This window comes from Stenella coeruleoalba, assembly GCF_951394435.1.
Source record: "Stenella coeruleoalba genome assembly, contig: scaffold_49, whole genome shotgun sequence".
NCBI lineage: Eukaryota > Metazoa > Chordata > Mammalia > Artiodactyla > Delphinidae > Stenella > Stenella coeruleoalba.
The window spans coordinates 1,264,107-1,289,948 of NW_027646118.1; the positions used below are offsets into that span (position 1 = coordinate 1,264,107).

Sequence of the window (25,842 nt, forward strand, 5' to 3'; positions counted from 1 at the left end):
TGATGACACAGATTTCATTGCTCAGTGATATTGCTTTGTAAGTAAATACCACAACTTCTTTATCCATTTTTCACTTTCTGCGATGTTGAACTTGTACTGTAAACAAGGTTCTTGTAAACAGAGGCGTCCCAAACTTTGGGGTGGCTGTGTCTTTTTGATTTTAATTTCCCTAAGCTATAGGACCATAAGTGGAAGTGCCCTAGGCTCTGTTGCTTTGTTTTTTAGATGTTTCAGGAAACACGATACACTTCTCCCGAGTGGTTGTTGGCAATTTACATCCCGCCCATCAGCATAACAAGGCTCCCAGTTCTCCATGGCCTGTCCTGCCTTTCTGGATTTTACACTTTTTTCAGATGGCCCTTTTGACCGGGGGGAAGTGAGACTTCATTGTAGTGCAGATTTCCTTTGCAAGCTTGCTTGGTTGGCCAAAAAGGGCGTATGCGTTTTTTCCTGAATATATTCAGGAAAAAACGCATACGCCCTTTTTGGCCAAGTGCATCATTGTGGACGTTCTGTCTCTTTTCCTATGCTTTCAATGCAATTCCAGTCTACCTCCTGAAATCGGTTTCCTGCAATTCTGCCCCGATTTCAAGTCCTCTTGGCCGCCTTACTTCAGTATATTTTTGGACGATAGCTGTCATTTATAACTCTGCAGGTTTGTGAATTACAGTGCCCCTGAGCTCCTTTCTTCAACTCGCTTTCTTGTGACCTGGCCGCAACACCGCAGGATGGCTTCAGGCCCTAATCTGGTTCCGGCATGGCACGCTGAGCCGTTGGTTAATTCCTCTTCCTGGTGGGAAATGAGAGTTAAATTTGCGGGTTCAGACACCTCCAGCTAGCCTCTCATTGGTTCTCGCTATTCCTGTTCATCTTCCGCAGAAATTGCAAACTGGGCCAAACAGGAGGTTAAAGGGACTGACTCTCCAAGTCGGGAGAGTGTTAGTAAAGCGTCTGGAATATTGCACCCGAGTACCAGGGGAGGAAAACTGAGACATATTTGAACACGTCTCCCGTTCACATGGTTGATCATACTCTGGGTTCCACATGCATGTTTTAGCTGAAGGAAGAATACCTAAAACCTGGAGAGTTGAGACCCGTGGAATGGGTACCATGCAATATGACTTCAAAGGGTCTTCATTTGCTCACCGAACCTCTCCAATCCTATCACTGCTGCGTTTATGCCCCTGAACACACGCTTGATTCTCTTTTGGAGACATAGCAATCCATAGGTTTTAAGATACTTACTAGTCAGGTACATTCTTAGGCGTTTAATATGGGGTGTTGAGTCCATTTCGTTGAGCAAGGAGTAGCTCTTGTCTATTCCATATTTGGCTTAAGGAACTTTATCTGTGCTCATTTCAATCTCTGGTTTTATGCAGCACCCCAACTCACCTTTCCCCTTAAGCAAGCATAACTTGGTTTTCTAAATTTGAGACACTGTTCTGTTCTGTAATTCAGTTCCTGTGTAGCCAAGTTTACATTCCGTGTATTACTGATATCTTATGATGTTTCTTTTTCTGTGTGACTTATTTCAGTTAGAATCATCATACCTGAATCCACTCATTGTGCTGCTAAGGGCCTGATGACACAGATTTCATTGCTCAGTGATATTGCTTTGTAAGTAAATACCACAACTTCTTTATCCATTTTTCACTTTCTGCGATGTTGAACTTGTACTGTAAACAAGGTTCTTGTAAACAGAGGCGTCCCAAACTTTGGGGTGGCTGTGTCTTTTTGATTTTAATTTCCCTAAGCTATAGGACCATAAGTGGAAGTGCCCTAGGCTCTGTTGCTTTGTTTTTTAGATGTTTCAGGAAACACCATACACTTCTCCCGAGTGGTTGTTGGCAATTTACATCCCGCCCATCAGCATAACAAGGCTCCCAGTTCTCCATGGCCTGTCCTGCCTTTCTGGATTTTACACTTTTTTCAGATGGCCCTTTTGACCGGGGGGAAGTGAGACTTCATTGTAGTGCAGATTTCCTTTGCAAGCTTGCTTGGTTGGCCAAAAAGGGCGTATGCGTTTTTTCCTGAATATATTCAGGAAAAAACGCATACGCCCTTTTTGGCCAAGTGCATCATTGTGGACGTTCTGCCTCTTTTCCTATGCTTTCAATGCAATTCCAGTCTACCTCCTGAAATCGGTTTCCTGCAATTCTGCCCCGCTTTCAAGTCCTCTTGGCCGCCTTACTTCAGTATATTTTTGGACGATAGCTGTCATTTATAACTCTGCAGGTTTGTGAATTACAGTGCCCCTGAGCTCCTTTCTTCAACTCGCTTTCTTGTGACCTGGCCGCAACACCGCAGGATGGCTTCAGGCCCTAATCTGGTTCCGGCACGGCACGCTGAGCCTTTGGTTAATTCCTCTTCCTGGTGGGAAATGAGAGTTAAATTTGCCCGTTCAGACACCACCAGCTAGTCTCTCATTGGTTCTCGCTATTCCTGTTCATCTTCCGCAGAAATTGCAAACTGGGCCAAACAGGAGGTTAAAGGGACTGACTCTCCAAGTCGGGAGAGTGTTAGTAAAGCGTCTGGAAGGTTGCACCCGAGTACCAGGGGAGGAAAACTGAGACATATTTGAACACGTTTCCCGTTCACATGGTTGATCATACTCTGGGTTCCACATGCATGTTTTAGCTGAAGAAAGAATACCTTAAACCTGGAGAGTTGAGACCCGTGTAATGGGTACCATGCAATATGACTTCAAAGGGTCTTCATTTGCTCACCGAACCTCTCCAATCCTATCACTGCTGCGTTTATGCCCCTGTACACACGCTTGATTCTCTTTTGGAGACATAGCAATCCATAGGTTTTAAGATACTTACTAGTCAGGTACATTCTTAGGCGTTTAATATGGGGTGTTGAGTCCATTTCGTTGAGCAAGGAGTAGCTCTTGTCTATTCCATATTTGGCTTAAGGACCTTTATCTGTGCTCATTTCAATCTCTGGATTTATGCAGCACCCCAACTCACCTTTCCCCTTAAGCAAGCATAAGTTGGTTTTCTAAATTTGAGACCCTGTTCTGTTTTGGAATTCAGTTCCTGTGTAGCCAAGTTTACATTCCGTGTATTAGTGATATCTTATGATGTTTCTTTTTCTGTGTGACTTATTTCAGTTAGAATCATCGTACCTGAATCCACTCATTATGCTGCTACGGGCCTGATGACATAGATTTCATTGCTGAGTGATACTGCATTGTACGTAAGTACCACAATTCTTTATCCATTTTCCACTTTCTGTGATATTGAACCTGTACGGTAAACGAGGTTGTTGTAAACAGAGGCGTCCCAAACTTTGGGGTGGCTGTGTCTTTTTGATTTTAATTTCCCTAAGCTATAGGACCATAAGTGGAAGTGCCCTAGGTTCTGTTGCTTTGTTTTTTAGATGTTTCAGGAGACACCATACAGTTCTCCCGAGTGTCTGTTGGCAATTTACATCCCGCCCATCAGCATAACAAGGCTCCCAGTTCTCCATGGCCTGTCCTGCCTTTCTGGATTTTACACATTTTTCAGATGGCCCTTTTGAGCAGGGGGGAAGTGAGACTTCATTGTAGTGCAGATTTCCTTTGCAAGTTTGCTTGGTTGGCCAAAAAGGGCGTATGCGTTTTTTCCTGAATATATTCAGGAAAAAACGCATACGCCCTATTTGGCCAAGTGCATCATTGTGGAAGTTCTGCCTCTTTTCCTATGCTTTCAATGCAATTCCAGTCTACCTCCTGAAATCGGTTTCCTGCAATTCTGCCCCGATTTCAAGTCCTCTTGGCAGCCTTACTTCAGTCTATTTTTGGACGATAGCTGTCATTTATAACTCTGCAGGTTTGTGAATTACAGTGCCCCTGAGCTCCTTTCTTCAACTCGCTTTCTTTTGAGCTGGCCGCAACACCGCAGGATGGCTTCAGGCCCTAATCTGGTTCCGGCACCGCACGCTGAGCCTTTGGTTAATTCCTCTTCCTGGTGGGAAATGAGAGTTAAATTTGCCCGTTCAGACACCTCCAGCTAGTCTCTCATTGGTTCTCGCTATTCCTGTTCATCTTCCGCAGAAATTGCAAACTGGGCCAAACAGGAGGTTAAAGGGACTGACTCTCCAAGTCGGGAGAGTGTTAGTAAAGCATCTGGAATGTTGCACCCGAGTACCAGGGTATGAAAACTGAGACATATTTGAACACGTCTCCCGATCACATGGTTGATCATACTCTAGGTTCCACATGCATGTTTTAGCTGAAGGAAGAATACCTTAAACCTTGGTAGTTGAAACCCGTGGAATGGGTACCATGCAATATGACTTCAAAGGGTCTTCATTTGCTCACCGAACCTCTCCAATCCTATCACTGCTGCGTTTATGCCCCTGTACACTTGCTTGATTCTCTTTCGGAGACATAGCAATCCATAGGTTTTAAGATACTTACTAGTCAGGTACATTCTTAGGCGTTTAATATGCGGTGTTGAGTCCATTTCGTTGAGCAAGGAGTAGCTCTTGTCTATTCCATATTTGGCTTAAGGAACTTTATCTGTGCTCATTTCAATCTCTGGTTTTATGCAGCACCCCAACTCACCTTTACCCTTAAGCAAGCATAAGTTGGTTTTCTAAATTTGAGACCCTGTTCTGTTCTGTAATTCAGTTCCTGTGTAGCCAAGTTTACATTCCGTGTATTACTGATATCTTATGATGTTTCTTTTTCTGTGTGACTTATTTCAGTTAGAATCATCATACCTGAATCCACTCATTGTGCTGCTAAGGGCCTGATGACACAGATTTCATTGCTGAGTGATATTGCTTTGTAAGTAAATACCACAACTTCTTTCTCCACTTTTCACTTTCTGCGATGTTGAACTTGTACTGTAAACGAGGTTCTTGTAACCAGAAGCGTCCCAAACTTTGGGGTGGCTGTGTCTTTTTGATTTTAATTTCCCTAAGCTATAGGACCATAAGTGGAAGTGCCCTAGGTTCTGTTGCTTTGTTTTTTAGATGTTTCAGGAAACACCATACACTTCTCCCCAGTGGTTGTTGGCAATTTACATCCCGCCCATCAGCATAACAAGGCTCCCAGTTCTCCATGGCCTGTCCTGCCTTTCTGGATTTTACAATTTTTTCAGATGGCCCTTTTGACCGGGGGGAAGTGAGACTTCATTGTAGTGCAGATTTCCTTTGCAAGCTTGCTTGGTTGGCCAAAAAGGGCGTATGCGTTTTTTCCTGAATATATTCAGGAAAAAACGCATACGCCCTTTTTGGCCAAGTGCATCATTGTGGACGTTCTGCCTCTTTTCCTATGCTTTCAATGCAATTCCAGTCTACCTCCTGAAATCGGTTTCCTGCAATTCTGCCCCGCTTTCAAGTCCTCTTGGCAGCCTTACTTCAGTGTATTTTTGGACGATAGCTGTCATTTATAACTCTGCAGGTTTGTGAATTACAGTGCCCATGAGCTCCTTTCTTCAACTCGCTTTCTTGTGACCTGGCCGCAACACCGCAGGATGGCTTCAGGCCCTAATCTTGTTCCGGCCCGGCATGCTGAGCCTTTGGTTAATTCCTCTTCCTGGTGGGAAAGAAGAGTTAAATTTGCCCATCCAGACACCTCCAGCTAGCCTCTCATTGGTTCTCACTATTCCTGTTCATCTTCCGCAGAAATTTCAAACTGGGCCAAACAGGAGGTTAAAGGGACTGACTCTCCAAGTCGGGAGAGTGTTAGTAAAGCATCTGGAAGGTTGCACCCGAGTACCAGGGGAGGAAAACTGAGACATATTTGAACACGTCTCCCGTTCACATGGTTGATCATACTCTGGGTTCCACATGCATGTTTTAGCTGAAGGAAGAATACCTTAAACCTCGAGAGTTGAGACCCGTGTAATGGGTACCATGCAATATGACTTCAAAGGGTCTTCATTTGCTCACCAAACCTCTCCAATCCTATCACTGCTGCGTTTATGCCCCTGTACACACGCTTGATTCTCTTTTGGAGACATAGCAATCCATAGGTTTTAAGATACTTACTAGTCAGGTACATTCTTAGGCGTTTAATATGGGGTTTTGAGTCCATTTCGTTGAGCAAGGAGTAGCTCTTGTCTATTCCATATTTGGCTTAAGGAACTTTATCTGTGCTCATTTCAATCTCTGGTTTTATGCAGCACCCCAACTCACCTTTCCCCTTAAGCAAGCATAAGTTGGTTTTCTAAATTTGAGACCCTGTTCTGTTTTGGAATGCAGTTCCTGTGTAGCCAAGTTTACATTCCGTGTATTAGTGATATCTTATGATGTTTCTTTTTCTGTGTGACTTATTTCAGTTAGAATCATCATACCTGAATCCACTCATTGTGCTGCTAAGGGCCTGATGACACAGATTTCATTGCTGAGTGATATTGCTTTGTAAGTAAATACCACAACTTCTTTATCCATTTTTCACTTTCTGCGATGTTGAACTTGTACTGTAAACGAGTTTCTTGTAAACAGAGCCGTTCCAAACTTTGGGGTGGCTGTGTCTTTTTGATTTTAATTTCCCTAAGCTATAGGACCATAAGTGGAAGTGCCCTAGGTTCTGTTGCTTTGTTTTTTAGATGTTCCAGGAAACACCATACACTTCTCCCGAGTGTCTGTTGGCAATTTACATCCCGCCCATCAGCATAACAAGGCTCCCAGTTCTCCATGGCCTGTCCTGCCTTTCTGGATTTTACACTTTTTTCAGATGGCCCTTTTGACCGGGGGGAAGTGAGACTTCATTGTAGTGCAGATTTCCTTTGCAAGCTTGCTTGGTTGGCCAAAAAGGGCGTATGCGTTTTTTCCTGAATATATTCAGGAAAAAACGCATACGCCCTTTTTGGCCAAGTGCATCATTGTGGACGTTCTGCCTCTTTTCCTATGCTTTCAATGCAATTCCAGTCTACCTCCTGAAATCGGTTTCCTGCAATTTTGCCCCACTTTCAAGTCCTCTTGGCAGCCTTACTTCAGTCTATTTTTGGACGATAGCTGTCATTTATAACTCTGCAGGTTTGTGAATTACAGTGCCCCTGAGCTCCTTTCTTCAACTCGCTTTCTTGTGAGCTGGCCGCAACACCGCAGGATGGCTTCAGGCCCTAATCTGGTTCCGGCATGGCACGCTGAGCCTTTGGTTAATTCCTCTTCCTGGTGGGAAATGAGAGTTAAATTTGCCCGTCCAGACACCTCCAGCTAGCCTCTCATTGGTTCTCGCTATTCCTGTTCATCTTCCGCAGAAATTGCAAACTGGGCCAAACAGGAGGTTAAAGGAACTGACTCTCCAAGTCTGGAGAGTGTTAGTAAAGCGTCTGGAATGTTGCACCCGAGTACCAGGGTACGAAAACTGAGACATATTTGAACACGTCTCCCGATCACATGGTTGATCATACTCTAGGTTCCACATGCATGTTTTAGCTGAAGGAAGAATACCTTAAACCTGGGTAGTTGAAACCCGTGGAATGGGTACCATGCAATATGACTTCAAAGGGTCTTCATTTGCTCACCGAACCTCTCCAATCCTATCACTGCTCTGTTTATGCCCCTGTACACATGCTTGATTCTCTTTCGGAGACATAGCAATCCATAGGTTTTAAGATACTTACAAGTCAGGTACATTCTTAGACGTTTAATATGCGGTGTTGAGTCCATTTCGTTGAGCAAGGAGTAGCTCTTGTCTATTCCATATTTGGCTTAAGGAACTTTATCTGTGCTCATTTCAATCTCTGGTTTTATGCAGCACCCCAACTCACCTTTACCCTTAAGCAAGCATAAGTTGGTTTTCTAAATTTGAGACCCTGTTCTGTTCTGTAATTCAGTTCCTGTGTAGCCAAGTTTACATTCCGTGTATTACTGATATCTTATGATGTTTCTTTTTCTGTGTGACTTATTTCAGTTAGAATCATCATACCTGAATCCACTCATTGTGCTGCTAAGGGCCTGATGACACAGATTTCATTGCTGAGTGATATTGCATTGTACGTAAGTACCACAAGTTCTTTATCCATTTTTCACTATCTGCGATATTGAACTTGTACCGTAAACGAGGTTCTTGTAAACAGAGGCGTCCCAAACTTTGGGGTGGCTGTGTCTTTTTGATTTTAATTTCCCTAAGCTATAGGACCATAAGTGGAAGTGCCCTAGGCTCTGTTGCTTTGTTTTTTAGATGTTTCAGGAAACACCATACACTTCTCCAGAGTGGCTGTTGGCAATTTACATCCCGCCCATCAGCATAAGAAGGCTCCCAGTTCTCCATGGCCTGTCGTGCCTTTATGGATTCTACACTTTTTTCAGATGGCCCTTTTGACCAGGTGGAAGTGAGACTTCATTGTAGTGCAGATTTCCTTTGCAAGCTTGCTTGGTTGGCCAAAAAGTGCGTATGCGTTTTTTCCTGAATATATTCAGGAAAAAACGCATACGCCCTTTTTGGCCAAGTGCATCATTGTGGAGTTTCTGACTCTCTTCATATGCTTTCAATGCAATTCCAGTCTACCTCCTGAAATCGGTTTCCTGCAATTCTGCCTTGCTTTCAATGCCTCTTCATAGCCTTACCTCAATATATTTTTTAAAAATAGTTGGCCTTTATAACTCTGCAGGTTTTTGAATTGCAGTGGCCCTTAGCTCCATTTTTTAGCTCTTATTTTTGTGGTCTTGGCCCGTAACCACAGGATTCCTTGAAGCCCTATTTTTCTTCTGGGGCACCTTGCTGTGCCTTTGGTTAATTCTTCTTACTGATGTGATATTAGAGTGACATGTGCCCATTGAAACCGCTACAGCTAGTTTCTCACTGGTTCCCCCATTCCCATTCATCCTCTGCACTAACTGCAGACTGTGCGATACCAGAACTTAAAGGCATTGACTCCATGTGGGGATGTTGTTAGTAAAGCGGCTGGAATGTCGATCCGGAGCTCCAGGAGAGGAAAAATGAGGTGCGTTTTAGAAACCTTTCCCGATCATATGGTATACCAGTCGCTGGGTTTCCCAAGCATGGTTTAGCTGTAGGAAGATTCCCTTCAACCTGGAGTGTTGGGACCCTTGGATTGAGTAGCATGAAGTATTGCATTAAACTTTCGGCAGTTGCTCACCAAAGCTCACCAATCCTGTCAGCCCCAAGTGTCCAGCCTTATGTCTTATCCAGCTGTGGGTTTATATGTGGTCAATCCAGGTTGCATCACAGCCCCTGAGCGAATTTTGTAAGAATTTTTCTCTCTTTCATTGTTTCAGCGTTTTGTTTTTAAAATTTATTTCTATAATGGGGTTTAGCTCCTTTTCACTGCTGTGTTTGTGCCGCTCTGCACACACTTGATTCCCTTATGGAGATATATCAATACATGGGTTTTAAGATTCTTATTCCTCAGATATATTTCTCTGCGGTGTATAGGGTGTGTTGAGGCCTGTTCATTGAGCAAGGTGTAGATCTTGTCTAATACCTATTTGGTTTATTGAACGGTATCTGTGCTAATTTCAAACTCTGGTTTTATGCATCACCCCACCTCTCCTTTCCCCTTAAGCTGACATAAGTGTGTTTTCTAAATGTGAGACACTGTTCTGTTCTGTAATTCATTTCTTGTGCAGCCATATTTACCCTCCCTCTATAAGTGATATCTTATGATATGTTTCTTTTTCTGTTTGACTTATTTCAAGTAGTATTATCGGACCTAAATCCACTCTTTATCCTTCTACTAGCCTTATTACATTGATTTCATGGTGAAGAGATATTCCATTGTACATAAGTACCACATCTTCTTTATCCATTGTTCTCTTTCCTGGGATATTTAAGGTGTACTGAAGTTGAGGTTCTTGTAAACAGAGTAGCCCTAAACTGTGGTGTGCTTGTGTCTTGTTGATTTTTAGACTTCCCTAGATATACTCCCATGATTGGAAGTGTCCTATGCTCTGTAGCTCTGTTTTTTAGATGATTTAGGAACCACCATACGCTTCTCCAGAGTGGCTCTCGGCAGTTCACACACTGCCCATCAGCGTATAAAGGCTCCCTGTTCTCCATGGCCTGTCCTGCATTTCTGGTTTTTACAATTTTTTAGGATGGCCCTTTTGACCGGTGGGAAGTGAGACTTCTTTGTTGTGCACATTTGCATTGCTTGCTTGCTTCGTTGCCCATAAAGTGCGTATGCGTTTTTTCCTGGATATAATCAGGAAAAAACGCATACGCGCTTTTGGGCCAACTGCATCATTGTCGAAATTCTGCCGCTTTTCATGTGCGTTAAAGACGAGTCCAATCTATCTCTTGAAATCTGTTTCTTGCAATTCTGTCTTGCATTCAGATCCTCTTCTTTGCCTTACCTCAACATATTTTTGGACGTTAGTTTTCATTTATAACTCTGCAGGTTTGTGAATTGCAGTGACCCTGAGCTCCATTTTTTAAGTTGCTCTTTTGTGAGCTGGCCTCAAACCCGCAGGATTGCTTCAGGCCCTATTTTGGCTCCAGCGAGGCAGGCTGAGCCTTCCTTTAATTCTTACTCTTAATGGGAAATTAGAGTGATATGTGCCCGTCCAAACCCCTACAACTCTTCTCTCATTGGTTCCCCCTCTTCCCGTTCATCCTCCTCACAATTTGCAAAATGTGTGAAACAGAAGTTTAAATGTGCTGATTCTCCAAGTGGGGAGATTCTAAGTAGCGTGGCTGGAATGGTGAACAGGAGCACCAGGAGAGGATAAATGAGGTGCATTTTAGACACATCTCCCGATCACATGGTGTACAGTCCTCTGGGTTTTCCATGCATGTTTTAGCTGTAGGAAGATCCCTTGAACCTGCAGATTTGGGACCCATTGAATGGGTACCAGGTAGTATTACTTTAAAGGGTGTGCATTTCCTCACCCAACCTCACATTTCTCTTAGCGCAAACAGTTTCCAGCCTTATGTCTCATCCTGCTGTGGGTCTAGATGTGTTCAATCCATGTTGCATCACCGTCCCTGAGGAAAAGTTGTAAGAGGTTTTCTCTGTCTCTCTGTCGTTTATTTTTTTCAATTTATTACTATATTGGTTACAGCTGATTTTCAAAGCTCTGTTTCTTGCTGCTGTACATCCACTTGATTCGCGTACAGAGAGACATCAATAAATTCTTTTTCAGATTCTTACCAGTCGTATATATTCTTTTCCGGTGACTTGAGTGTGCTGAGTGCAGTTCTTTTAGCTACCGTGTAGGCCTTGTTGATTATCAGTTTGGTATTTGGAATGGTATCTTTGCTAATTTCAACCTCCTGGATGATGCCTCACCCCTCCCCACCTTTCCCGTTTAGCAGCCTTATGCGTGTTTTCTACATATTTGACTATGTTTTTGTTTTGTAATTTATTTCATGTGTAGCCATTTTGGATTCCACCTTTAAGTGATATCTTATGATATGTGTCTTTTTCTTTTTGAATTCTGTCACTTAGAATGATCATACGTAACTCCTCCGGAGTTGTTACAACTGGCCATATTTCATTGATTTCCAGGCTGAATAATATTCCACTCTACCTAAGTACCACATCTCTATCCATTTTTTCCCTCCAGAGACATTTAAGTTATATCCTAGTCGAGGATCTTTTAAACAGAGAGGGGGTAAACATTGGGGTGCCTGTGTCCTCTCGATTTTTGTTTTTCCCAAGATATACGCCCATGAGTGCAAGTGCCCTATGCTCTGTAGCTCATTTTTTAGATGCTTTAGTAAACACAATACACTTCTCCAGAATGGCCGTTGGCAATATACATTTCCACTATAAGTCTCACAGGGCTCCCTCTTCTCGTTGCCCTGTCCTGCATTTCTGTTGTTTACGCTTTATGAGGATGGCTCTTCTGACTGATGCGAAGTGATATCTTTTGTAGTATTGACTTCCAGTGCCCACCTGTTTGGTTGGCTAAAAAAGTGTATGCCCTTTTCTTGAATATATACAGAAAAGAACGCATACACCCTTTTTGGCCAACTGCAATGTTGGCAATGTTCAGCTCCTTTTCTTGTGCTTAATGGCGAGTCCTTTCTACCTCCTCAAATCCCTTTCCTGCCATTCTCCCTTGCTTACAAGTCCTTTTCTCTGACTTTCCTCAAGACATTTTTCAGTGATGGATATTTTCAACTCTGCAATTTTGTGAATTTTACTGCCCCTGAGTTCCATTGTTCAACTCGTGTTTATGGGAACTGGCCACAAAGCAGCGGGATTTCCTCAAGCCCTATACTGTTTCCATGGGCAACCCTAGCCTTTGGTCAATTCGTCTTCCTGATTGGAAATTAGAGTGACATGTGCCTGTCTGAACACCTAGGACTTGTCTCTCATTGTTCCTCATCCTTCCGCTTCATCCTCTGGACAAATTCCAAACTGTACGCAACAGGATGTTGACAGTGCTGACATCTCCAAGTGGGGAGACTGTTAGTAAAGACGCTGGAGGGGTGAACCCGAGCACCAGGAGATGAGGAGATGAGATGCCTTTTCCAAACTCTTCCCGATCAGACGGTATACCATCCTCTGGGTGTGACAGACATGTTTTAGCAGTAGGAAGAGTCCCATTCATGTAAGGAGAACACCAGGGCTTTTTCAAAATCAGTGTCTCCCCGAAACCCAAACTGGGGAAGTTTTTAAGCTACGGCTACACATATGTTCATTAAGGGCCTTGGGAAGTAGGCAGAGTCCAAACTTTAGATGATTGAAGTCTTCAGGGTCAGAAGCACTCACCACCAGCTTCCCTTAGGCTACACTTTAACTGTCATTGATAGATGATGTCAATAAAAATATCTATTCTTTTTCAGATTATTTCCCCTTATAGGTTATTGCAAAATGTTGAGTGTAGTTCCCTGTGCTATACAGTAGTTCCTTGTTGATGATCTATTTTATACATAGCAGTGTGTATGTGTTCATTCCAAACTGTTAATTTATCCCTCCTCCCACCTTTCCCCTTTGGTAATAATAAATTATAAGATTTTATACTTCTCAGAAATGGGGGAGCTGAAAGAGAGGTATCATTTTCAATGGAAAAGCATTTAAAACAAGATTGAAGGTTTAACCAAGATTATTAGCTGTACATCCTTGGAAAGAAATCACTTCGTTTCTCTAATATTGACCTGACAAATAAGACAAACCTTTTCACTGAACTTGCTTATAAAAAGTGATGGAAATATCAAATGGAAGTGTTAAAAACATCTTATTTTACCCGAGCCTTATACACTGTTCTATGTTAACTACAGTTTGGCTCACACATCTGTTCATTGAGGTTACAATAGTCTCAATTTCTGTTACTGATCCTCCAGAGTGGACCCCAACAAGTGTCCCCCTGCCCAGTGTCATTGGGGCCAACAGATCGAGACTGAGTTTGGTTCACAAGCAAAGGAAACTTTATATTTTGATCAGAGAATGGAGAGGTGAGAGCATGCACTACCCCGTGGGCTGTGGGCTGGGCTGCTGTGTAGAGATCCTGTCAGAGTCAGTGGGAGGGAGGGAGGCGGCGGAGCTCTCGAGGACCGGGTTGGCTGTAGCTCAGCCTCTATATCGTGGAGTCTGCACTGGGCCCCAGGAGCTGAGGTGTCGACCCAGCCATTCTGCACTAGGAAATCTGGTCTGAAGTGCCGGGTGTGGAACCTCTGCATGCGGGACCCTAGGAGCACGTGAAATTAGACAAAGCACAAAGGATAAAAAAGGTTAGACTTGACTTTATTGCCCAGATTCTATTTTTATCTCCCAGGGATTTTTAATGGGCTTTGCTGGGGACAAACCCCTCCTCTGCCTTTTGTCCCGTTCCTCATTCTTGGAGTGCTGAGGGTGCAGACCCTTCTTCTGTAACTGCTGAGTGCTGAGTTGGGAGCCCTCATACCCTGGGGCGAGGGTCAGAGCTTCTCCCCAGCAGCCTCCCGGTGACGTTGATTGTCCCCAGGACCCCTGCCTCCCTGCTCGTCCACCTGAGCACCAGCATTGGAAGTGTTATAGATTCTAATGACCTTTAAGGGTCCAGGAAAGAGATGTGCAGAGACGCTGTGGGGGCCGGTTTCACCCCGCCCCACATTTGTTCGGCCACCTTAGGCTGACCGTCTCTGCCAGCCTAGATGTTCTGACCAGTAGTCTGCGCTTTCTTCAATTAGGCCCCTGAATTAACGTACAAACAGCACCAGGTGTCAGAGCCCTGCCCGCTCAACTCCCAGACAGTCCAGGGTCAGTGGTGACCAAGGACCATGATGGCTACTGAGTCAACAGCCTTTTGAAGTAAACAGGAGTCCAGCCGGTCTTATTGGCCACCATCATCACGGTGTCTGTAGGCTTTTCTATGGTGACAGTGTGGTATACTGTTCCCCCGCCAAGATTATTAGCTCCCCTCTGGGTGCAGTAAGTCCTGCAAGCAGTAGTCTACTCTTTTGGGACACACTCTTGTTGTTTTATGAGAGAAACTCCAGGTCAAGTGATGTTCACACGAGTCGTCATGGTGCCCTGTTGCCCCCGGTTATCTCTCTGGATGTTGGAGTTGGAGGGCCTCCTCACTCGAGGTCGGTGTGCCCACGGAGCGAACCCTGCAACTTCAGGGCATGGTTGGTGGTTAGGATCACCACGTGGGGTCCTTTTCCCTTAGGAGGGAGGTGGCCTTTTGGGCTGCTGATTTCCAGGTTTTTAGATACCGCCAGTATCTTGGCCAGATGTGGCAGTGGGCCAAGCCCCTTAGTGACCGTAGTTTATCCTACCTGGATGGCATTCTTGCATTGTTCCATTTCAAGTGGTCCCAGTTTTTGCACTAATTCTCCAATGGCGATTCACCTTTCACCGGGAATGTAAAGGTCAAAGGGTTTAGCTAAATTAGGGAGTTCCAGGGCAAGGGTCTGAATTGACTGCTCTTTCCATTCTTGAAAGGCCACTTCTGGATTCTATTCAAAAGGATCATCATCTTTTCCTTTCAGTGTTTCATATAGAGGCCCAGCTAGTAGACTGTAGCTAGGGATCCAGAAGCAGCAAACCCTGGCCTCCCCAGGAACCCCTAAGCTGTCTTCTAGTTTTAGAAAGGGGTAAGGCTGAAAATGGTTTCTTCCCTTTCCTGGGATGGGCTTCTCTGACCTTCTGTGAGAATGAAGCCCAGGCAGGTCACCGCAGTCTGTGATATTTGAGCTTTTTCTTGGACAACTTCTATCCTTTATTGGCTTGGTAGTTCAGAGGCCTCCTTAGTAGGGCTGGTGATCAGAATGTCGTCTGCATATTGAAGGAGGGTTTCCTTTTCCAGAGGTAGAACTTTTAGGTCTTTAGCTAAGCTTTCCCCAAAGATGGTGTGGGAATTTTTGCACCCTTGGGGCCAGACGGCCCGGAAGTATTGTTTTAGTTGTATGTTGAGTCCTGCCACTCACAAGCCAAAATTTCTTGTGACTCTGGGACTAATGGAATACAAAAGAAGGCATCATTGAAGACTAATACAGAATACCATGTCCTGGTGGTTGGTAGAATGACCAGCAGGGTGTAGGAATTAGGAGCAACTGGAGGTATATCCTCGGTGGCTTCACTGACTGTCCTGACATCCTTTACCAGGTCCCCAGCAGCCCATGGGGCTCTCGTGGTCAGACCAATCCCAGAATATGGAGCTCACCTGGGCAGGTACCCCACCCCCACCCCAGCCCTCGGGGCTCTCGTGGTCAGGCCCCTCCCAGGATACAGAGCTACCCTTGCAGGTACCGTGGCAGGGCTGGGCACACAGGAACCGTGCACATAGCCCTCATTGCAGAGCACCCCCAGCTCACCTGTCGCTCAGAGCTGACACAGAGCACCTCAGAGCAGGACTTGAACTAACAAACAGCAGCTGCGACAGGTCTGTGACCCTGGGCATCACTCCGTGAGGCCTCCCTCCACCTGGTCTTCCAGAGACTTCCACTGCACCCGGGGCACCAGGCCTCTGTCTCCAACCACCACCCACCCCTCCTCTGCCTGACTCCTGGGTTCCTCTCATTAGGAGAGGGTTTTCTTGAAGTTGTCTCCCACTCATGGGCCAGATAAAATGATTAGAAAACAAGCCAAAGCTGCAGCCCCTTGTCTATCCTGACTCTCAGGAGCCCACACCTGTTCCTTGGACCTGGCCGGTTCAGCAAGTTCCATTTTCTGCAACTGTGAGCCCCTGAGGGGTGATGATTGGCTGACCTGGGCAGCCTTACCGTGCCGGCCAGCCCTCCCCAGGTGTGCCTGGGTTGAGATCAATATAAATACCACTCCAGGCAGCAAGAGCCCCTGCAGCCGTGCCTGACGCCATTTTCTCTGCCCTGTCAGCAGTCTCGGGGCTGGGCTGGTGGGAGGGAGTGAGAGGCCACGGCTTTGTGGGTGGCCCAGTGTGAGTGGGGCTCTGCTGGACTTTCTGCAGCAGTTGCCAGGCTGCCACCTGCTAAAGAAGAGGATGTGTCACCCATACCTGCTGCTGGAATTTCTCCCTGGGCAGAGGTGAGGAAGGAAAAAAGCAGTGGGGGCAGGGACAGGACGGGTATCTCAGGCAGGGAAATGGAAATCTTCCAGAAGAGCACCCAGGGCCAGGACCATCCTGGCTGGCCTGCAGGCACCAAGTCGGCCGGCATGCTGTCACTCGTGTGGCTCTATGGCCCTTCCTCTAGGCTTTCAAGTCCTTGTATATATTCAGGTGTTTTACCTGGGACGGGTGGGAATAGTTCAGCAGCAACTGGCCTGGGGCTCAGCTCACGTTTACTCACAGATGCCTCGGCACGGTGCCCCAGCTTTGCAATGAGGACGCTTGTTGCGTGGGGGCTGCTGGCTGAATGGGAGACGATTCCCCACCACTGACCAACTTCAGAATTGTTTACAACTGGAGCAAGTGCCCTGATACGGTTTTCCTCTGTGTAACTGGTGGGTTCTGTGTTTTTTTTCTCTTTTTCGTTTTTGGTTCAAGGTAGATTTTATTCCTCTTTTTTGTATTTACAGATATAAGCATGGAAATAATTTATTCATATAAATACATGTATGTGCAGGGAATAATTGTTTTTTCTGTTTTATTTTTTAAATTTTACTTCTTTTTAATTTTGAATTTTATTTTATATTTTTATACAGCAGGTTCTTATTGGTTATCTATTTTATACATCTAAATGTATACATGCCAATCCCAGTCTCTCAACTCCTCCCACCACCACCCCCCCAACAGCTTTCCCCCCTTGTTGTCCATACGTTTGTTGTCTACATCTGTTGCTCTATTTATGCCTTGCAAAATGGTTAATCTGTACAGTTTTTCTAGGTTCCACATATATGCATGAATATACAAGATTTGTTTTTCTCTTTCTGACTTACTTCACTCTGTATGACAGTCTCTAGATCCATCGACGTCTCTACAAATGACCCAATTTCATTCCTTTTCATGGCTGAGTAATATTCCATTTTATATATGTACCACAGCTTTATGCATTCGTCTGTCTGTGGGCATTTAGGTTGCTTCCATTACCTCGATATTGTAAATAGTGATGCAATGAACATTGCGGTGAATGACTCTTTTTGATTTATGGTTTTGTCTGGGTATATGTCCAGTACTGGGATTGCTGTATCATATGGTAATTCTATTGTTAGTTTCTTAAGAAATTCCATATTGTTCTCCATAATGACTGTATCAATTTATATTCCCAACAATAGTGGAAGAGGGTTCCTTTTCTCCACACCCTTTCCAGCATTTTTTGTTTGTAGATTTTCAATGATGCCTATTCTACCAGGTGTGAGGTGATACCTCATTGTTGAATCCATTTCGTTGAGCAAGGGGTAGCTCTTGTCTATTACATATTTGGCTTATGGAACGGTATCTGTGCTAATTTCAAACTCTGCTTTTATGCAGCACCCCAACTCACCTTCCCCCTTAAGCAGGCATAAGTTGGTTTTCTAAACTTGAGACCCTGTTCTGTTTTGTAATTCAGTTCATGTGTAGCCAAGTTCACATTCCGTGTATTAGTGATACCTTATGATGTTTCTTTTTCTGTGTGACTTATTTCACTTAGAATCATCGTGCCTCAATCCACTCATTATGCTGGTACGGGCCTGGTGACATAGATTTCATTGCTGAGTGGTATTCTGTTGTACAGAAGTACCGCAACTTCTTTATCCATTATTTGCTCTCTGGGATATTTAACTTGTGCCGTAGAAGAGATTCCTGTAAAAAGAGCCGTCCCAAATTTTGGGGTTGCTGTGTCTTTTTGATATTAATTTCCCTAAGCTATAGGACCATAAGTGGAAGTGCCCTAGGCTCTGTTGCTTTGTTTTTTAGATGTTTCAGGAAACACCATACACTTCTCCCAAGTGTCTGTTGGCAATTTACATCCCGCCCATCAGCATAAGAAGGCTCCCAGTTCTCCATGGCCTGTCGTGCCTTTATGGATTTTACACTTTTTTCAGATGGCCCTTTTGACCGGGTGGAAGTGAGACTTCATTGTAGTGCAGATTTCCTTTGCAAGCTTGCTTGGTTGGCCAAAAAGGGCGTATGCGTTTTTTCCTGAATATATTCAGGAAAAAACGCATACGCCCTTTTTGGCCAAGTGCATCATTGTCGAGTTTCTGACTCTCTTCATATGCTTTCAATGCAATTCCAGTCTACCTCCTGAAATCGGTTTCCTGCAATTCTGCCTTGCTTTCAATGCCTCTTCATAGCCTTACCTCAATATATTTTTTAAAAATAGTTGGGCTTTATAACTCTGCAGGTTTTTGAATTGCAGTGGCCCTTAGCTCCATTTTTTAGCTCTTATTTTTGTGGTCTTGCCCCATAACCACAGGATTCCTTGAAGCCCTATTTTTCTTCTGGGGCACCTTGCTGTGCCTTTGGTTAATTCTTCTTACTGATGTGATATTAGAGTGACATGTGCCCATTGAAACCGCTACAGCTAGTTTCTCACTGGTTCCCCCTATTCCCATTCATCCTCTGCACTAACTGCAGACTGTGCGATACCAGAACTTAAAGGCATTGACTCCATGTGGGGATGTTGTTAGTAAAGCGGCTGGAATGTCGATCCGGAGCCCCAGGAGGGGAAAAATGAGGTGCGTTTTAGAAACCTTTCCCGATCATATGGTATACCAGTCGCTGGGTTTCCCAAGCATGGTTTAGCTGTAGGAAGATTCCCTTCAACCTGGAGTGTTGGGACCCTTGGACTGAGTAGCATGAAGTATTGCATTAAACTTTCGGCAGTTGCTCACCAAAGCTCACCAATCCTGTCAGCCCCAAGTGTCCAGCCTTATGTCTTATCCAGCTGTGGGTTTATATGTGGTCAATCCAGGTTGCATCACAGCCCCTGAGCGAATTTTGTAAGAATTTTTCTCTCTTTCATTGTTTCAGCGTTTTGTTTTTAAAATTTATTTCTATAATGGGGTTTAGCTCCTTTTCACTGCTGTGTTTGTGCCGCTCTGCACACACTCGATTCCCTTATGGAGATATATCAATACATGGGTTTTAAGATTCTTATTCCTCAGATATATTTCTCTGCGGTGTATAAGGTGTGTTGAGGCCTGTTCATTGAGCAAGGTGTAGATCTTGTCTATACCTATTTGGTTTATTGAACGGTATCTGTGCTAATTTCAAACTCTGGTTTTATGCATCACCCCACCTCTCCTTTCCCCTTAAGCTGACATAAGTGTGTTTTCTAAATGTGAGACACTGTTCTGTTCTGTAATTCATTTCTTGTGCAGCCATATTTACCCTCCCTCTATAAGTGATATCTTATGATATGTTTCTTTTTCTGTTTGACTTATTTCAAGTAGTATTATCGGACCTAAATCCACTCTTTATCCTTCTACTAGCCTTATTACATTGATTTCATGGTGAAGAGATATTCCATTGTACATAAGTACCACATCTTCTTTATCCATTGTTCTCTTTCCTGGGATATTTAAGGTGTACTGAAGTTGAGGTTCTTGTAAACAGAGTAGCCCTAAACTGTGGTGTGCTTGTGTCTTGTTGATTTTTAGACTTCCCTAGATATACTCCCATGATTGGAAGTGTCCTATGCTCTGTAGCTCTGTTTTTTAGATGATTTAGGAACCACCATACGCTTCTCCAGAGTGGCTCTCGGCAGTTCACACACTGCCCATCAGCGTATAAAGGCTCCCTGTTCTCCATGGCCTGTCCTGCATTTCTGGTTTTTACAATTTTTTAGGATGGCCCTTTTGACCGGTGGGAAGTGAGACTTCTTTGTTGTGCACATTTGCATTGCTTGCTTGCTTCGTTGCCCATAAAGTGCGTATGCGTTTTTTCCTGGATATAATCAGGAAAAAACGCATATGCCCTTTTGGGCCAACTGCATCATTGTCGAAATTCTGCCGCTTTTCATGTGCGTTAAAGACAAGTCCAATCTATCTCTTGAAATCTGTTTCTTGCAATTCTGTCTTGCATTCAGATCCTCTTCTTTGCCTTACCTCAACATATTTTTGGACGTTAGTTTTCATTTATAACTCTGCAGGTTTGTGAATTGCAGTGACCCTGAGCTCCATTTTTTAAGTTGCTCTTTTGTGAGCTGGCCTCAAACCCGCAGGATTGCTTCAGGCCCTATTTTGGCTCCGGCGAGGCAGGCTGAGCCTTTCTTTAATTCTTATTCTTAATGGGAAATTAGAGTGATATGTGCCCGTCCAAACCCCTACAACTCTTCTCTCATTGGTTCCCCCTCTTCCCGTTCATCCTCCTCACAATTTGCAAAATGTGTGAAACAGAAGTTTAAATGTGCTGATTCTCCAAGTGGGGAGATTCTAAGTAGCGTGGCTGGAATGGTGAACAGGAGCACCAGGAGAGGATAAATGAGGTGCATTTTAGACACATCTCCCGATCACATGGTGTACAGTCCTCTGGGTTTTCCATGCATGTTTTAGCTGTAGGAAGATCCCTTGAACCTGCAGATTTGGGACCCATTGAATGGGTACCAGGTAGTATTACTTTAAAGGGTGTGCATTTCCTCACCCAACCTCACATTTCTCTTAGCGCAAACAGTTTCCAGCCTTATGTCTCATCCTGCTGTGGGTCTAGATGTGTTCAATCCATGTTGCATCACCGTCCCTGAGGAAAAGTTGTAAGAGGTTTTCTCTGTCTCTCTGTCGTTTATTTTTTTCAATTTATTACTATATTGGTTACAGCTGATTTTCAAAGCTCTGTTTCTTGCTGCTGTACATCCACTTGATTCGCGTACAGAGAGACATCAATAAATTCTTTTTCAGATTCTTACCAGTCGTATATATTCTTTTCCGGTGACTTGAGTGTGCTGAGTGCAGTTCTTTTAGCTACCGTGTAGGCCTTGTTGATTATCAGTTTGGTATTTGGAATGGTATCTTTGCTAATTTCAACCTCCTGGATGATGCCTCACCCCTCCCCACCTTTCCCGTTTAGCAGCCTTATGCGTGTTTTCTACATATTTGACTATGTTTTTGTTTTGTAATTTATTTCATGTGTAGCCATTTTGGATTCCACCTTTAAGTGATATCTTATGATATGTGTCTTTTTCTTTTTGAATTCTGTCACTTAGAATGATCATACGTAACTCCTCCGGAGTTGTTACAACTGGCCATATTTCATTGATTTCCAGGCTGAATAATATTCCACTCTACCTAAGTACCACATCTCTATCCATTTTTTCCCTCCAGAGACATTTAAGTTATATCCTAGTCGAGGATCTTTTAAACAGAGAGGGGGTAAACATTGGGGTGCCTGTGTCCTCTCGATTTTTGTTTTTCCCAAGATATACGCCCATGAGTGCAAGTGCCCTATGCTCTGTAGCTCATTTTTTAGATGCTTTAGTAAACACAATACACTTCTCCAGAATGGCCGTTGGCAATATACATTTCCACTATAAGTCTCACAGGGCTCCCTCTTCTCGTTGCCCTGTCCTGCATTTCTGTTGTTTACGCTTTATGAGGATGGCTCTTCTGACTGATGCGAAGTGATATCTTTTGTAGTATTGACTTCCAGTGCCCACCTGTTTGGTTGGCTAAAAAAGTGTATGCCCTTTTCTTGAATATATACAGAAAAGAACGCATACACCCTTTTTGGCCAACTGCAATGTTGGCAATGTTGGCAATGTTCAGCTCCTTTTCTTGTGCTTAATGGCGAGTCCTTTCTACCTCCTCAAATCCCTTTCCTGCCATTCTCCCTTGCTTACAAGTCCTTTTCTCTGACTTTCCTCAAGACATTTTTCAGTGATGGATATTTTCAACTCTGCAGTTTTGTGAATTTTACTGCCCCTGAGTTCCATTGTTCAACTCGTGTTTATGGGAACTGGCCACAAAGCAGCGGGATTTCCTCAAGCCCTATACTGTTTCCATGGGCAACCCTAGCCTTTGGTCAATTCGTCTTCCTGATTGGAAATTAGAGTGACATGTGCCTGTCTGAACACCTAGGACTTGTCTCTCATTGTTCCTCATCCTTCCGCTTCATCCTCTGGACAAATTCCAAACTGTACGCAACAGGATGTTGACAGTGCTGACATCTCCAAGTGGGGAGACTGTTAGTAAAGACGCTGGAGGGGTGAACCCGAGCACCAGGAGATGAGGAGATGAGATGCCTTTTCCAAATTCTTCCCGATCAGACGGTATACCATCCTCTGGGTGTGACAGACATGTTTTAGCAGTAGGAAGAGTCCCATTCATGTAAGGAGAACACCAGGGCTTTTTCAAAATCAGTGTCTCCCCGAAACCCAAACTGGGGAAGTTTTTAAGCTACGGCTACACATATGTTCATTAAGGGCCTTGGGAAGTAGGCAGAGTCCAAACTTTAGATGATTGAAGTCTTCAGGGTCAGAAGCACTCACCACCAGCTTCCCTTAGGCTACACTTTAACTGTCATTGATAGATGATGTCAATAAAAATATCTATTCTTTTTCAGATTATTTCCCCTTATAGGTTATTGCAAAATGTTGAGTGTAGTTCCCTGTGCTATACAGTAGTTCCTTGTTGATGATCTATTTTATACATAGCAGTGTGTATGTGTTAATTCCAAACTGTTAATTTATCCCTCCTCCCACCTTTCCCCTTTGGTAATAATAAATTATAAGATTTTATACTTCTCAGAAATGGGGGAGCTGAAAGAGAGGTATCATTTTCAATGGAAAAGCATTTAAAACAAGATTGAAGGTTTAACCAAGATTATTAGCTGTACATCCTTGGAAAGAAATCACTTCGTTTCTCTAATATTGACCTGACAAATAAGACAAACCTTTTCACTGAACTTGCTTATAAAAAGTGATGGAAATATCAAATGGAAGTGTTAAAAACATCTTATTTTACCCGAGCCTTATACACTGTTCTATGTTAACTACAGTTTGGCTCACACATCTGTTCATTGAGGTTACAATAGTCTCAATTTCTGTTACTGATCCTCCAGAGTGGACCCCAACAAGTGTCCCCCTGCCCAGTGTCATTGGGGCCAACAGATCGAGACTGAGTTTGGTTCACAAGCAAAGGAAACTTTATATTTTGATCAGAGAATGGAGAGGTGAGAGCATGCACTACCCCGTGGGCTGTGGGCTGGGCTGCTGTGTAGAGATCCTGTCAGAGTCAGTGGGAGGGAGGGAGGCGGCGGAGCTCTCGAGGGCCGGGTTGGCTGTAGCTCAGCCTCTATATCGTGGAGTCTGCACTGGGCCCCAGGAGCTGAGGTGTCGACCCAGCCATTCTGCACTAGGAAATCTGGTCTGAAGTGCCGGGTGTGGAACCTCTGCATGCGGGACCCTAGGAGCACGTGAAATTAGACAAAGCACAAAGGATAAAAAAGGTTAGACTTGACTTTATTGCCCAGATTCTATTTTTATCTCCCAGGGATTTTTAATGGGCTTTGCTGGGGACAAACCCCTCCTCTGCCTTTTGTCCCGTTCCTCATTCTTGGAGTGCTGAGGGTGCAGACCCTTCTTCTGTAACTGCTGAGTGCTGAGTTGGGAGCCCTCATACCCTGGGGCGAGGGTCAGAGCTTCTCCCCAGCAGCCTCCCGGTGACGTTGATTGTCCCCAGGACCCCTGCCTCCCTGCTCGTCCACCTGAGCACCAGCATTGGAAGTGTTATAGATTCTAATGACCTTTAAGGGTCCAGGAAAGAGATGTGCAGAGACGCTGTGGGGGCCGGTTTCACCCCGCTCCACATTTGTTTGGCCACCTTAGGCTGACTGTCTCTGCCAGCCTAGATGCTCTGACCAGTAGTCTGCGCTTTCTTCAGTTAGGCCCCTGAATTAACGTACAAACAGCACCAGGTGTCAGAGCCCTGCCCGCTCAACTCCCAGACAGTCCAGGGTCAGTGGTGACCAAGGACCATGATGGCTACTGAGTCAACAGCCTTTTGAAGTAAACAGGAGTCCAGCCGGTCTTATTGGCCACCATCATCACGGTGTCTGTCGGCTTTTCTATGGTGACAGTGTGGTATACTGTTCCCCCGCCAAGATTATTAGCTCCCCTCTGGGTGCAGTAAGTCCTGCAAGCAGTAGTCTACTCTTTTGGGACACACTCTTGTTGTTTTATGAGAGAAACTCCAGGTCAAGTGATGTTCACACGAGTCGTCATGGTGCCCTGTTGCCCCCGGTTATCTCTCTGGATGTTGGAGTTGGAGGGCCTCCTCACTCGAGGTCGGTGTGCCCACGGAGCGAACCCTGCAACTTCAGGGCATGGTTGGTGGTTAGGATCACCACGTGGGGTCCTTTTCCCTTAGGAGGGAGGTGGCCTTTTGGGCTGCTGATTTCCAGGTTTTTAGATACCGCCAGTATCTTGGCCAGATGTGGCAGTGGGCCAAGCCCCTTAGTGACCGTAGTTTATCCTACCTGGATGGCATTCTTGCATTGTTCCATTTCAAGTGGTCCCAGTTTTTGCACTAATTCTCCAATGGCGATTCACCTTTCACCGGGAATGTAAAGGTCAAAGGGTTTAGCTAAATTAGGGAGTTCCAGGGCAAGGGTCTGAATTGACTGCTCTTTCCATTCTTGAAAGGCCACTTCTGGATTCTATTCAAAAGGATCATCATCTTTTCCTTTCAGTGTTTCATATAGAGGCCCAGCTAGTAGACTGTAGCTAGGGATCCAGAAGCAGCAAACCCTGGCCTCCCCAGGAACCCCTAAGCTGTCTTCTAGTTTTAGAAAGGGGTAAGGCTGAAAATGGTTTCTTCCCTTTCCTGGGATGGGCTTCTCTGACCTTCTGTGAGAATGAAGCCCAGGCAGGTCACCGCAGTCTGTGATATTTGAGCTTTTTCTTGGACAACTTCTATCCTTTATTGGCTTGGTAGTTCAGAGGCCTCCTTAGTAGGGCTGGTGATCAGAATGTCGTCTGCATATTGAAGGAGGGTTTCCTTTTCCAGAGGTAGAACTTTTAGGTCTTTAGCTAAGCTTTCCCCAAAGATGGTGTGGGAATTTTTGCACCCTTGGGGCCAGACGGCCCGGAAGTATTGTTTTAGTTGTATGTTGAGTCCTGCCACTCACAAGCCAAAATTTCTTGTGACTCTGGGACTAATGGAATACAAAAGAAGGCATCATTGAAGACTAATACAGAATACCATGTCCTGGTGGTTGGTAGAATGACCAGCAGGGTGTAGGAATTAGGAGCAACTGGAGGTATATCCTCGGTGGCTTCACTGACTGTCCTGACATCCTTTACCAGGTCCCCAGCAGCCCATGGGGCTCTCGTGGTCAGACCAATCCCAGAATATGGAGCTCACCTGGGCAGGTACCCCACCCCCACCCCAGCCCTCGGGGCTCTCGTGGTCAGGCCCCTCCCAGGATACAGAGCTACCCTTGCAGGTACCGTGGCAGGGCTGGGCACACAGGAACCGTGCACATAGCCCTCATTGCAGAGCACCCCCAGCTCACCTGTCGCTCAGAGCTGACACAGAGCACCTCAGAGCAGGACTTGAACTAACAAACAGCAGCTGCGACAGGTCTGTGACCCTGGGCATCACTCCGTGAGGCCTCCCTCCACCTGGTCTTCCAGAGACTTCCACTGCACCCGGGGCACCAGGCCTCTGT

At 44.8% G+C, this 25,842-nt stretch overlaps 1 long non-coding RNA gene across 11 annotated transcripts in view; it reads left to right on the forward strand.

Moving 5' to 3' along the window:
• The window catches only part of LOC307181315, a 2,020,778-nt gene that overhangs the window by 1,256,641 nt on the left and 738,295 nt on the right, over nt 1-25,842 (forward strand). The window contains exon 6 of one of the 11 annotated variants that reach the window (XR_013826426.1): nt 7,856-7,975. The exons of the other annotated variants lie outside the window; for them this stretch is intronic. This is a non-coding gene — a long non-coding RNA (uncharacterized lncRNA). Of the gene's footprint in view, nt 1-7,855; nt 7,976-25,842 lie in introns of those variants that run through there. 11 annotated transcript variants of the gene reach the window in all.